Genomic DNA, 15,000 nt, shown 5'->3' with positions numbered 1-15,000 from the left:
TGACCATGTATCTTCATCATAGGTTTGCCCTTGGCTCATATGATGATGATGATGATGATGATAATGATAATGATAATAAAAATAATAATATAAGCCTGATATTATTATTATTATTATTATTATTATTATTATTATTATTATTATTTTAGGTTGGACTTACGGCGATGTTCTTTGACTTTTTTGACCATGTATCTTCGTTATAGGTTTGCCCTTGGATCATAATAATAATGATAATAATAATATAAGCCTATTATTATTATTATTGTTGTTGTATCAGGTTGACTTTGACTTACGGCGATGCTCTTTAAGGCTTTCTTGACCATGTATCTTCGTTATAGGTTTGCCCCTGGCGTATATTATTCTCATTATTATTATTATTATTATTATTATAGTTTGTAGTGCGGTTTTCTTGTACTGATTCTGCTCTAGTTTGTAGTGCGGTTTTCTTGTACTGATTCTGCTCTGGTTTGTAGTGCGGTTTTCTTGTACTGATTCTGCTCTAGTTTGTAGTGCGGTTTTCTTGTACTGATTCTGCTCTAGTTTGTAGTGCGGTTTTCTTGTACTGATTCTGCTCTGGTTTGTAGTGCGGTTTTCTTGTACTGATTCTGCTCTAGTTCGTAGTGCTGTTTTCTTGTACTGATTCTGCTCTAGTTTGTAGTGCGGTTTTCTTGTACTGATTCTGCTCTAGTTTGTAGTGCGGTTTTCTTGTACTGATTCTGCTCTAGTTTGTAGTGCGGTTTTCTGGTACTGATTCTGCTCTAGTTTGTAGTGCGGTTTTCTGGTACTGATTCTGCTCTAGTTTGTAGTGCGGTTTTCTTGTACTGATTCTGCTCTAGTTTGTAGTGCGGTTTTCTTGTACTGATTCTGCTCTAGTTTGTAGTGCGGTTTTCTTGTACTGATTCTGCTCTAGTTTGCAGTGCGGTTTTCTGGTACTCATTCTGCTCTAGTTCGTAGTGCGGTTTTCTTGTACCGATTCTGCTCTAGTTCGTAGTGCGGTTTTCTTGCACTGATTCTGCTCTAGTTTGTAGTGCGGCTTTCTGGTACCGATTCTGCTCTAGTTCGTAGTGCGGTTTTCTTGCACTGATTCTGCTCTAGTTCGTAGTGCTGTTTTCTTGTACTGATTCTGCTCTAGTTTGTAGTGCGGTTTTCTTGTACTGATTCTGCTCTAGTTTGTAGTGCGGTTTTCTTGTACTGGTTCTGCTCTAGTTTGTAGTGCGGTTTTCTTGTACTGATTCTGCTCTAGTTTGTAGTGCGGTTTTCTTGTACTGATTCTGCTCTAGTTTGTAGTGCGGTTTTCTTGTACTGATTCTGCTCTAGTTCGTAGTGCTGTTTTCTTGTACTGATTCTGCTCTAGTTTGTAGTGCGGTTTTCTTGTACTGATTCTGCTCTAGTTTGTAGTGCGGTTTTCTTGTACTGATTCTGCTCTGGTTTGTAGTGCGGTTTTCTTGTACTGATTCTGCTCTAGTTTGTAGTGCGGTTTTCTTGTACTGATTCTGCTCTAGTTTGTAGTGCGGTTTTCTTGTACTGATTCTGCTCTAGTTCGTAGTGCTGTTTTCTTGTACTGATTCTGCTCTAGTTTGTAGTGCGGTTTTCTTGTACTGATTCTGCTCTAGTTTGTAGTGCGGTTTTCTTGTACTGATTCTGCTCTGGTTTGTAGTGCGGTTTTCTTGTACTGATTCTGCTCTAGTTCGTAGTGCGGTTTTCTTGTACCGATTCTGCTCTAGTTTGTTGGGCAGTTTTCTTGTACTGATTCTGCTCTAGTTTGTAGTGCGGTTTTCTTGTACTGATTCTGCTCTAGTTTGTAGTGCGGTTTTCTTGTACTGATTCTGCTCTAGTTTGCAGTGCGGTTTTCTGGTACTGATTCTGCTCTAGTTCGTAGTGCGGTTTTCTTGTACCGATTCTGCTCTAGTTCGTAGTGCGGTTTTCTTGCACTGATTCTGCTCTAGTTTGTAGTGCGGCTTTCTTGTACTGATTCTGCTCTAGTTTGTAGTGCGGCTTTCTGGTACCGATTCTGCTCTAGTTCGTAGTGCGGTTTTCTTGCACTGATTCTGCTCTAGTTTGTAGTGCGGTTTTCTTGTACTGATTCTGCTCTAGTTTGTAGTGCGGCTTTCTGGTACCGATTCTGCTCTAGTTTGTAGTGCGGTTTTCTTGTACTGGTTTTTTTTTGTCTGTGCTTTGAGGAGTTTCTGATTTTTGACTTCAATCAATCATTATTATTATTATTTCACCCATGGGAGGTCAGACTAGATGGCCTTTGGGGGGTCTCTTCCAACTCCTTTTGGAACGGGCTCCTTCTTCTCGTCTCTCTCTTGTCTTTCTGTCTCTGGAGTCCTAAGGTCATTCTTTGCTCTCTCGCTCCGGAAGCGCAAAGCCAGCTTAGAGGGGCAAGGACCGAGTCTCCCGGCTCTTCCTCCTCCTCTTCTTCTTCCTCCTCCTCCCCGGAACGCCCACTCTCTCTCGGTGCCGGGAAGGAAGGCCCAGGAGGACTTCTTCTTCTTTTTCTTCGTCTTCTTCTCTCCATCACCTGGGTTGAGGGTCCATCTTCTCACTCAAAGACCCCCTTCCTCTTGTTTCTCTCTTGTCCAGGGACCTCCGGAAGAGAAGAAGAAGTTGAGTCTCGGAAGAGTTGGAGGAGAAGGAAGAAGAGGAGGAGGTAAGAAGGGATGCGTGCGAGGAGGCCGGGCCCGAAGGAGAAGGGAAAAGAGGGAGGGAGAAGAGGGAAGAGGAGGAAGAGAAGGAGGGAAGAAGTGAAGGAAGAAGAAGGAAAGGAGAGACTGAGAAGAAGAGATGGAGGGGGGAAAGAAGAAAAAGAGGAGGAGGAGGGGAGGAGGAAGAGAAAGAAGAAGAGCAAGGGAAAGAGGGAGGGAGAAGAGGAAGAGAAGGAGGGAAAGAGGGAAGAAGTGAAGGAAGAAGAAGGAAAGGAGAGACTGAGAAGAAGAGATGGAGGGGGGAAAGAAGAAAAAGAAGAGGAGGAGGAGGGGAGGAGGAAGAGAAAGAAGAAGAGCAAGGGAAAGAGGGAGGGAGAAGAGGAAGAGAAGGAGGGAAGGAGGGAAGAAGTGAAGGAAGAAGAAGGAACGGAGAGACTGAGAAGAAGAGATGGAGGGGGGAAAGAAGAAAAAGAAGAGGAGGAGGAGGGGAGGAGGAAGAGAAAGAAGAAGAGCAAGGGAAAGAGGGAGGGAGAAGAGGAAGAGAAGGAGGGAAGGAGGGAAGAAGTGAAGGAAGAAGAAGGAACGGAGAGACTGAGAAGAAGAGATGGAGGGGGGAAAGAAGAAAAAGAGGAGGAGGAGGGGAGGAGGAAGAGAAAGAAGAAGAGCAAGGGAAAGAGGGAGGGAGAAGAGGAAGAGAAGGAGGGAAAGAGGGAAGAAGTGAAGGAAGAAGAAGGAACGGAGAGACTGAGAAGAAGAGATGGAGGGGGGAAAGAAGAAAAAGAAGAGGAGGAGGAGGAGGAGGAAGAGAAAGAAGAAGAGCAAGGGAAAGAGGGAGGGAGAAGAGGAAGAGAAGGAGGGAAGGAGGGAAGAAGTGAAGGAAGAAGAAGGAACGGAGAGACTGAGAAGAAGAGATGGAGGGGGGAAAGAAGAAAAAGAGGAGGAGGAGGGGAGGAGGAAGAGAAAGAAGAAGAGCAAGGGAAAGAGGGAGGGAGAAGAGGAAGAGAAGGAGGGAAAGAGGGAAGAAGTGAAGGAAGAAGAAGGAACGGAGAGACTGAGAAGAAGAGATGGAGGGGGGAAAGAAGAAAAAGAAGAGGAGGAGGAGGAGGAGGAAGAGAAAGAAGAAGAGCAAGGGAAAGAGGGAGGGAGAAGAGGAAGAGAAGGAGGGAAGGAGGGAAGAAGTGAAGGAAGAAGAAGGAACGGAGAGACTGAGAAGAAGAGATGGAGGGGGGAAAGAAGAAAAAGAGGAGGAGGAGGGGAGGAGGAAGAGAAAGAAGAAGAGCAAGGGAAAGAGGGAGGGAGAAGAGGAAGAGAAGGAGGGAAAGAGGGAAGAAGTGAAGGAAGAAGAAGGAAAGGAGAGACTGAGAAGAAGAGATGGAGGGGGGAAAGAAGAAAAAGAAGAGGAGGAGGAGGGGAGGAGGAAGAGAAAGAAGAAGAGCAAGGGAAAGAGGGAGGGAGAAGAGGAAGAGAAGGAGGGAAAGAGGGAAGAAGTGAAGGAAGAAGAAGGAACGGAGAGACTGAGAAGAAGAGATGGAGGGGGGAAAGAAGAAAAAGAGGAGGAGGAGGGGAGGAGGAAGAGAAAGAAGAAGAGCAAGGGAAAGAGGGAGGGAGAAGAGGAAGAGAAGGAGGGAAAGAGGGAAGAAGTGAAGGAAGAAGAAGGAAAGGAGAGACTGAGAAGAAGAGATGGAGGGGGGAAAGAAGAAAAAGAAGAGGAGGAGGAGGGGAGGAGGAAGAGAAAGAAGAAGAGCAAGGGAAAGAGGGAGGGAGAAGAGGAAGAGAAGGAGGGAAGGAGGGAAGAAGTGAAGGAAGAAGAAGGAACGGAGAGACTGAGAAGAAGAGATGGAGGGGGGAAAGAAGAAAAAGAAGAGGAGGAGGAGGAGGAGGAAGAGAAAGAAGAAGAGCAAGGGAAAGAGGGAGGGAGAAGAGGAAGAGAAGGAGGGAAGAAGTGAAGGAAGAAGAAGGAAAGGAGAGACTGAGAAGAAGAGATGGAGGGGGGAAAGAAGAAAAAGAAGAGGAGGAGGAGGGGAGGAGGAAGAGAAAGAAGAAGAGCAAGGGAAAGAGGGAGGGAGAAGAGGAAGAGAAGGAGGGAAGGAGGGAAGAAGTGAAGGAAGAAGAAGGAAAGGAGAGACTGAGAAGAAGAGATGGAGGGGGGAAAGAAGAAAAAGAGGAGGAGGAGGAGGGGAGGAGGAAGAGAAAGAAGAAGAGCAAGGGAAAGAGGGAGGGAGAAGAGGAAGAGAAGGAGGGAAAGAGGGAAGAAGTGAAGGAAGAAGAAGGAAAGGAGAGACTGAGAAGAAGAGATGGAGGGGGGAAAGAAGAAAAAGAAGAGGAGGAGGAGGGGAGGAGGAAGAGAAAGAAGAAGAGCAAGGGAAAGAGGGAGGGAGAAGAGGAAGAGAAGGAGGGAAAGAGGGAAGAAGTGAAGGAAGAAGAAGGAACGGAGAGACTGAGAAGAAGAGATGGAGGGGGGAAAGAAGAAAAAGAAGAGGAGGAGGAGGGGAGGAGGAAGAGAAAGAAGAAGAGCAAGGGAAAGAGGGAGGGAGAAGAGGAAGAGAAGGAGGGAAAGAGGGAAGAAGTGAAGGAAGAAGAAGGAAAGGAGAGACTGAGAAGAAGAGATGGAGGGGGGAAAGAAGAAAAAGAAGAGGAGGAGGAGGGGAGGAGGAAGAGAAAGAAGAAGAGCAAGGGAAAGAGGGAGGGAGAAGAGGAAGAGAAGGAGGGAAAGAGGGAAGAAGTGAAGGAAGAAGAAGGAACGGAGAGACTGAGAAGAAGAGATGGAGGGGGGAAAGAAGAAAAAGAAGAGGAGGAGGAGGGGAGGAGGAAGAGAAAGAAGAAGAGCAAGGGAAAGAGGGAGGGAGAAGAGGAAGAGAAGGAGGGAAGGAGGGAAGAAGTGAAGGAAGAAGAAGGAAAGGAGAGACTGAGAAGAAGAGATGGAGGGGGGAAAGAAGAAAAAGAAGAGGAGGAGGAGGGGAGGAGGAAGAGAAAGAAGAAGAGCAAGGGAAAGAGGGAGGGAGAAGAGGAAGAGAAGGAGGGAAAGAGGGAAGAAGTGAAGGAAGAAGAAGGAAAGGAGAGACTGAGAAGAAGAGATGGAGGGGGGAAAGAAGAAAAAGAAGAGGAGGAGGAGGGGAGGAGGAAGAGAAAGAAGAAGAGCAAGGGAAAGAGGGAGGGAGAAGAGGAAGAGAAGGAGGGAAGGAGGGAAGAAGTGAAGGAAGAAGAAGGAAAGGAGAGACTGAGAAGAAGAGATGGAGGGGGGAAAGAAGAAAAAGAGGAGGAGGAGGAGGGGAGGAGGAAGAGAAAGAAGAAGAGCAAGGGAAAGAGGGAGGGAGAAGAGGAAGAGAAGGAGGGAAAGAGGGAAGAAGTGAAGGAAGAAGAAGGAAAGGAGAGACTGAGAAGAAGAGATGGAGGGGGGAAAGAAGAAAAAGAAGAGGAGGAGGAGGGGAGGAGGAAGAGAAAGAAGAAGAGCAAGGGAAAGAGGGAGGGAGAAGAGGAAGAGAAGGAGGGAAAGAGGGAAGAAGTGAAGGAAGAAGAAGGAACGGAGAGACTGAGAAGAAGAGATGGAGGGGGGAAAGAAGAAAAAGAAGAGGAGGAGGAGGGGAGGAGGAAGAGAAAGAAGAAGAGCAAGGGAAAGAGGGAGGGAGAAGAGGAAGAGAAGGAGGGAAAGAGGGAAGAAGTGAAGGAAGAAGAAGGAAAGGAGAGACTGAGAAGAAGAGATGGAGGGGGGAAAGAAGAAAAAGAAGAGGAGGAGGAGGGGAGGAGGAAGAGAAAGAAGAAGAGCAAGGGAAAGAGGGAGGGAGAAGAGGAAGAGAAGGAGGGAAAGAGGGAAGAAGTGAAGGAAGAAGAAGGAAAGGAGAGACTGAGAAGAAGAGATGGAGGGGGGAAAGAAGAAAAAGAAGAGGAGGAGGAGGGGAGGAGGAAGAGAAAGAAGAAGAGCAAGGGAAAGAGGGAGGGAGAAGAGGAAGAGAAGGAGGGAAAGAGGGAAGAAGTGAAGGAAGAAGAAGGAACGGAGAGACTGAGAAGAAGAGATGGAGGGGGGAAAGAAGAAAAAGAAGAGGAGGAGGAGGGGAGGAGGAAGAGAAAGAAGAAGAGCAAGGGAAAGAGGGAGGGAGAAGAGGAAGAGAAGGAGGGAAGGAGGGAAGAAGTGAAGGAAGAAGAAGGAAAGGAGAGACTGAGAAGAAGAGATGGAGGGGGGAAAGAAGAAAAAGAAGAGGAGGAGGAGGGGAGGAGGAAGAGAAAGAAGAAGAGCAAGGGAAAGAGGGAGGGAGAAGAGGAAGAGAAGGAGGGAAGGAGGGAAGAAGTGAAGGAAGAAGAAGGAAAGGAGAGACTGAGAAGAAGAGATGGAGGGGGGAAAGAAGAAAAAGAGGAGGAGGAGGAGGGGAGGAGGAAGAGAAAGAAGAAGAGCAAGGGAAAGAGGGAGGGAGAAGAGGAAGAGAAGGAGGGAAAGAGGGAAGAAGTGAAGGAAGAAGAAGGAAAGGAGAGACTGAGAAGAAGAGATGGAGGGGGGAAAGAAGAAAAAGAAGAGGAGGAGGAGGGGAGGAGGAAGAGAAAGAAGAAGAGCAAGGGAAAGAGGGAGGGAGAAGAGGAAGAGAAGGAGGGAAGGAGGGAAGAAGTGAAGGAAGAAGAAGGAAAGGAGAGACTGAGAAGAAGAGATGGAGGGGGGAAAGAAGAAAAAGAGGAGGAGGAGGAGGGGAGGAGGAAGAGAAAGAAGAAGAGCAAGGGAAAGAGGGAGGGAGAAGAGGAAGAGAAGGAGGGAAAGAGGGAAGAAGTGAAGGAAGAAGAAGGAAAGGAGAGACTGAGAAGAAGAGATGGAGGGGGGAAAGAAGAAAAAGAAGAGGAGGAGGAGGGGAGGAGGAAGAGAAAGAAGAAGAGCAAGGGAAAGAGGGAGGGAGAAGAGGAAGAGAAGGAGGGAAAGAGGGAAGAAGTGAAGGAAGAAGAAGGAACGGAGAGACTGAGAAGAAGAGATGGAGGGGGGAAAGAAGAAAAAGAAGAGGAGGAGGAGGGGAGGAGGAAGAGAAAGAAGAAGAGCAAGGGAAAGAGGGGAGAAGAAGAGGAAGAAAAGCAGGTGGAAGGAAAAGAGTAGGAAGCGGAGAAGGAAAAGGGAGAAGAGCGGGGAATCCTGGAAACATAGAGCTGGAAGGGACCTCCAAAGGCCATCCAGTCCAACCCCACAATCTGAGCCCTCCTGACAGAGGAGAAGTTCAAAAGTTCTCCAGGTGGATGACAAGAGTTTTATTCCTCCTCTCTCCTTCTCTTGTTTCCTTGCAGTTGGACTACGTCTCCCTGGAAGATCGGGACCACCCTTCTCCTGAACCCATGACCATCTGGGACAGGTAGGAACGTCCTCCGACTTTCTTTTGGTTGTCTACCCTTTGCATTGCAAAACGGGGCTGGACTAGATGGCCTCTGGGGTCCCTTGCCTTGATCCCAGAACAGAGCCTGGTTGGGCATCTTTCGGGAGGGCTCTCGTTGTGCCGGCAACATCCAAACATTACAATAGAATTAGAAAGTAGGCGTCAATTAAAATGACTTGAAAAACTATTATTATTATTATTATTATTATTATTATTATTATTATTATTATTATTATCCCACATTTATTTTGTGTCCAAGAAACAAAGTGTCTAGCATCACCAAAAAGATGATGATGATGGTTATTATTATTACTATTATTGTTATTATTACTACTACTACTATTACTATTACTATTATTATTATTTCTTGGCCAAGACACAAAATGTCTAACATCACTAAAAAGATGATGATGATGGTTAATATTATTATTATTATTATTATTATTATTATTATTACTATTACTATTATTATTATTTCTTGGCCAAGACACAAAATGTCTAGCATCACTAAAAAGATGATGATGATGGTTATTATTATTATTATTATTATTATTATTATTATTATTATTATAACTACTACTACTACCATTACTATTATTATTATTTCTTGGCCAAGACACAAAATGTCTAGCATCACTAAAAAGATGATGATGATGGTTATTATTATTATTATTACTACTACTACCATTACTATTATTATTATTTCTTGGCCAAGACACAAAATGTCTAGCATCACTAAAAAGATGATGATGATGGTTATTATTATTATTATTACTACTACTACCATTACTATTATTATTATTTCTTGGCCAAGACACAAAATGTCTAGCATCACTAAAAAGATGATGATGATGGTTATTATTATTATTATTACTACTACTACCATTACTATTATTATTATTTCTTGGCCAAGACACAAAATGTCTAGCATCACTAAAAAGATGATGATGATGGTTATTATTATTATTATTATTATTATTATTATTATTACTACTACTACTATTACTATTATTATTATTATTTCTTGGCCAAGACACAAAGTGTCTAACATCACTAAAAATATTATTATTATTATTACAATTATTTCTTGGCGAAACCACAAGGTGTCTAATATCACTAAAAAGATGATGATGATGATGATGATAATGATCATAATTATCATTATTACTACTACTATTACTATTATTATTATTTCTTGGCCAAGACACAAAGTTTCTAACATCACTAAAATTATTATTATTGTTGTTATTATTATTATTATTATTATTATTATTATTATTATTATTATTGTTATTACTATTATTATTATTACTACAATTATTTCTTGGCCAAGACACAAGGTGTCTAATATCACTAAAAAGATGATGATGATGATGATTATTATTATTATTTTGCATTTATCTCTGGACTGAGATTGCACAGCAGCTCCAACTGTCATTATTATTATTATTATTATTATTATATTTATACCCAAAGGAGACTCAAAGTGGCTATCTATCTATTATTATTATTATTATTATTATTATTATTATTATTATTATTATTATTATTATTATTGGATCCTTTGGAGATGTTCAACTCCAGAAACATTATTATTATTAATATTATATTTATACCCGAAGGCGACTCGAAGCGGCTATGTATCTATTATTATTATTACTATTATTATTATTATTATTATTATTATACCTGAAGAGACTCAAAGCAGCTAAGTATCTATTATTATTATTGTTGTTGTTGTTGTTGTTGTTATTATTATACCCGAAAGACTCAAAGCGGCTATGTATCTATTATTATTATTATTATTATTATTATTATTATTATTATACCCGAAGGAGACTCAAAGTGGCTATGTATCTATTATTATTATTATTATTATTATTATTTATACATGAAGAATACTCAAAGCGGCTATGTTTCTATAATAATAATAATATTTATTTATACCCGAAGAGTACTCAAAGTGGCTATATATCTATTACTGTTATTATTGTTGTTATTATTATTATATTTATATCCGAAGGAGATTCCAAGCGACTATGTATCTATTATTATTATTATTATTATTATTATTATTATTATTATTATTATTATTATTATTATAATATTTATACCCAAAGGAAACACAAAGCGGCTATGTATCTATTATTATTATTATTATTAATAATAATAATAATAATAATAATAATTTATACCCTGCTTTATCTCCCCTGAAGGAGACTCAGAGCATCTATATATCTATTATTATTATTATATATCTATTACTATTATTGTTGTTGTTATTATTATTATATTTATATCCGAAGGAGATTCCAAGTGACTATGTATCTATTATTATTATTAATTATTATTATTATTATTACACCCAAAGGAAACACAAAGCGGCTATGTATCTATTATTATTATTATTATTATTAATAATAATAATGATAATAATAATTTATACCCTGCTTTATCTCCCCTGAAGGAGACTCAGAGCATCTATATATCTATTATTATTATTATTATTATTATTATTATTAATGGTCCTCTTTCTTTTCCCCTCTGGTTGCCTTGAGCTCTGCCCCGTGACGGACAGCCAGCCAGCCGTGACGGACACCCGAAAGGGTTAAGGCCTGCCATTTTGTTACGTAACACCCTTAATGGACATATCAGTGAATGGCATGAAGATGGCAGGGATTAACCCTTCCCTGCCCGGCCGGCCTGGGAAACCTCCCACCTTCGCCTCCTTTTTCCCAATAGGAACTTGCTTGAGGAACTACAACTCCCAGCATCCCTTTTGCACCTCCAAAAGGCATCCTGGCCTCCGCTTTCCTCAATTTAATATCCTTTTAATTATATCCCAAAATAGGAAAGGTAAACAACTGAAGCTGGGATCTGGTTCCTGACCTCATTTGACCTGCCATGGAGTCCTGGGAGTTGTAGTTTGCTGAGATTTAGTATTATTATTATTATTATTAATAATAATAATAATAATAAAATGCATGTCAATCAGTTTGAGTTCTGGTGCTGCATCTGATTACACCCCATTTGAACTGCTATGGAGTCCTGGGAGTTGTAGTTTGCTGAGATTTAGTATTATTATTATTATTATTAATAATAATAATAATAATAATAATAATAATATAATGCATGTCAATCAGTTTGAGTTCTGATGCTGCATCTGATTACACCCCATTTGAACTGCTATGGAGTCCTGGGAGTTGTAGTTTGCTGAGATATATTATTATTATTATTATTATTAATAATAATAATAATAATCACGTCCATCAGTTTGAGTTCTGATGCTGCATCTCATTACACATTGGCCCCATTTGAACTGCTATGGAGTCCTGGGAGTTGTAGTTTGCTGAGATATTATAATAATAATAATAATAATATAATGCACGTCCATCAATTTGAGTTCTGATGCTGCATCTGATTACAATTTGGCCCCATTTGAACTGCTATGGAGTCCTGGCAGTTGTAGTTTGCTGAGATATAATAATAATAATAATAATAATAATAATAATAATAATAATAATAATAATAATAATAATAATAATAATATAATGCATGTCAATCAGTTTGAGTTCTGATGCTGCATCTGATTACACCCCATTTGAACTGCTATGGAGTCCTGGGAGTTGTAGTTTGCTGAGATATATTATTATTATTATTATTAATAATAATAATAATAATCACGTCCATCAGTTTGAGTTCTGATGCTGCATCTGATTACAATTTGGCCCCATTTGAACTGCTATGGAGTCCTGGCAGTTGTAGTTTGCTGAGATATAATAAAATAATAATAATAATAATAATAATAATAATAATATTATAATGCAAGTCTATCAGTTTGAGTTCTGATGCTGCATCTGATTACACATTGGCCCCATTTGAACTGCTATGGAGTCCTGGGAGTTGTAGTTTGCTGAGATATAATAATAATAATAATAATAATAATAATAATAATAATAATAATAATAATATTATAATGCAAGTCTATCAGTTTGAGTTCTGATGCTGCATCTGATTACACATTGGCCCCATTTGAACTGCTATGGAGTCCTGGGAGTTGTAGTTTGCTGAGATATAATAATAATAATAATAATAATAATAATAATAATAATAATAATAATAATAATATTTGAGTTCTGATGCTGCATCTGATTACACATTGGCCCCATTTGAACTGCTATGGAGTCCTGGCAGTTGTAGTTTGCTGAGATATAATAATAATAATAATAATAATAATAATAATAATAATATGTGTCAATCAACCATTAATTCCACAGTTTGACTTCTGATGCTGGATGTAATTGAATGGACGCACATTGACCCCATGTGACCTGCCATGGAGTCCTGGGAGTTTGCTGAGATATATTATTATTATTATTATTATCATATGCAGCATATGATGTATTATATTATAACATATAATATATATTATAATAGTATAATATATAATGTACTATAATAATATTATATATATAATTATATATAATTGTATTTACTGCAGCATATGCTGTATTATATTATAACATATAATATATATTATAATAGTATAATATATAATGTACTATAATATGATATATAAAATTATATATAATTGTATTTACTGCAGCATATGCTGTATTATATTATAACATATAATATATATAATAATAATATAATATCTAATGTACTATAATAATATGATATATAAAATTATATATAATTGTATTTACTGCAGCATATGCTGTATTATATTATAACATATAATATATATTATAATAGTATAATATATATAATTATATATAATTGTATTTACTGCAGCATATGATGTATTATATTATAACATATAATATATATAATAATAATATAATATCTAATGTACTATAATAATATGATATATAAAATTATATATAATTGTATTTACTGCAGCATATGCTGTATTATATTATAACATATAATATATATTATAATAGTATAATATATATAATTATATATAATTGTATTTACTGCAGCATATGATGTATTATATTATAATATATAATATATATAATAATAATATAATATCTAATGTACTATAATAATATTATATATATAAAATTATATATAATTGTATTTACTGCAGCATATGCTGTATTATATTATAACATATAATATATATTATAATAGTATAATATATAATGTACTATAATAATATAATATATATAATTATATATAATTGTATTTACTGCAGCATATGCTGTATTATATTATAACATATAATATATATAATAATAATATAATATCTAATATACTATAATAATATGATATATAAAATTATATAAAATTGTATTTACTGCAGCATATGCTGTATTATATTATAACATATAATATATATTATAATAGTATAATATATATAATTATATATAATTGTATTTACTGCAGCATATGATGTATTATATTATAATATATAATATATATTATAATAGTATAATATATAATGTACTATAATAATATGATATATAAAATTATATATAATTGTATTTACTGCAGGATATGCTGTATTATATTATAACATATAATATATATTATAATAGTATAATATATAATGTACTATAATAATATTATATATATAATTATATATAATTGTATATACTGCAGCATATGATATGGTACAAGATATATATTATATAATACTAATAATACTAATTATTATACTAATAATATAATGTAGTGGTGTTATGGGATCCTCTCTTAAAGAGACATGCGCTGTCCCCTTTAAGGCCAGGGAGGGACTTGTGGAATGCAAACGGCAGCCTGTTTTGTTTGCGTGTTTTGTGTGCACACGCATGCATGCGTGCATGCATGGGACTGCATGTGTTAACGACCCCCGGGAACCGGTTCCGTCCGGCTTTCTGGAAAAGGGGCTTTTGTCTCCCCCGGTGAATCCTGGGAAGGAGGTCATGTGTGGAGCCAGTGATGTCATGGGATCGCAAACTGACTCAGCTCTTTACCTTTGCATCCCAGTCCAAAACATACATGTATTTCTGCGTGAAACTTTGGGAGAAGTTCCTTTTCTTTGCAAAGAAGGAGTTTTAAAAGTCAGATGTCACAATTTGGGGTACCCATAAGAAAGGGGGGGGGGGGAAATGGGCTGGCCATCTGGACATTGATCACTTATTATTATTATTATTATTATGTTGTGTGATCAATGTGAACTTGGCTCGGACTTTTACCTAGACATTGTCCACTTATTATTATTATTATTATTGACACAACGACGTTGTATGACACAGCAAACAAGATAGATATGCTGGATTTCGTTTCACAAAACCACAAGTCGAACACTTCCCAAGTGTCTAGGACTGTGTGATGTATTTTCGGATGATGCGTGCAGATCCCAGTAAGGTGGCCTTTTGCAGTTGGCAGATGGTAATTTTGTCAATGTCTATTGTTTCCAAATGCCGGCTGAGATCTTTTGGCACGGCACCCAGTGTGCCCATCACCACTGGGACCACCTGCACTGGTTTCTGCCAGAGTCTTTGAAGTTATAATATTATTGTTATTATTATTATTATTATTATTATTATTATTATTATTATTATGTTGTGTGATCAATGTGAACTTGGCTTGGACTTTTACCTAGACATTGATCACTTATTATTATTATTATTATTATTATTATTATTATTATTATGTTATGTGATCAATGTGAACTTGGCTTGGACTTTTACCTAGACATTGATCACTTATTATTATTATTATTATTATTATTATTATTATGTGTGATCAATGTGAACTTGGCTTGGACTTTTACCTAGACATTGATCACTTATTATTATTATTATTATGTTATGTTATCAATGTGAACTTGGCTCGGACTTTTACCTAGACATTGATCACTTATTATTATTATTATTATTATTATTATTATTATTATTATTATGTTGTGTGATCAATGTGAACTTGTCTCAGACTTTTACATGGACATTGATCACTTATTATTATTATTATTATTATTATTATTATTATGTTGTGTGATCAATGTGAACTTGGCTCGGACT

At 37.9% G+C, this 15,000-nt stretch overlaps 1 protein-coding gene across 5 annotated transcripts in view; it reads left to right on the top strand.

Annotated features, from left to right (window-relative positions):
• gatad2a (GATA zinc finger domain containing 2A) overlaps nucleotides 1-15,000 on the top strand; it is a 59,387-nt gene that overhangs the window by 20,516 nt on the left and 23,871 nt on the right. For 2 of the 5 annotated variants that reach the window (XM_062960362.1, XM_062960366.1), the window contains exons 2-3: nucleotides 2,587-2,654; nucleotides 7,897-7,963. The gene's annotated coding sequence lies outside the window, so the exon portion shown is untranslated. The remainder of the gene's footprint in view (nucleotides 1-2,586; nucleotides 2,655-7,896; nucleotides 7,964-15,000) is intronic. The other 3 variants (XM_062960364.1, XM_062960365.1, XM_062960363.1) reach the window with 2 other exon arrangements.

The sequence above is a fragment of the Anolis carolinensis genome, unplaced genomic scaffold (genome assembly GCF_035594765.1).
Source record: "Anolis carolinensis isolate JA03-04 unplaced genomic scaffold, rAnoCar3.1.pri scaffold_7, whole genome shotgun sequence".
Taxonomy (NCBI): Eukaryota; Metazoa; Chordata; class Lepidosauria; order Squamata; family Dactyloidae; genus Anolis; species Anolis carolinensis.
This window is presented reverse-complemented; position numbering and strand designations above follow the sequence as displayed.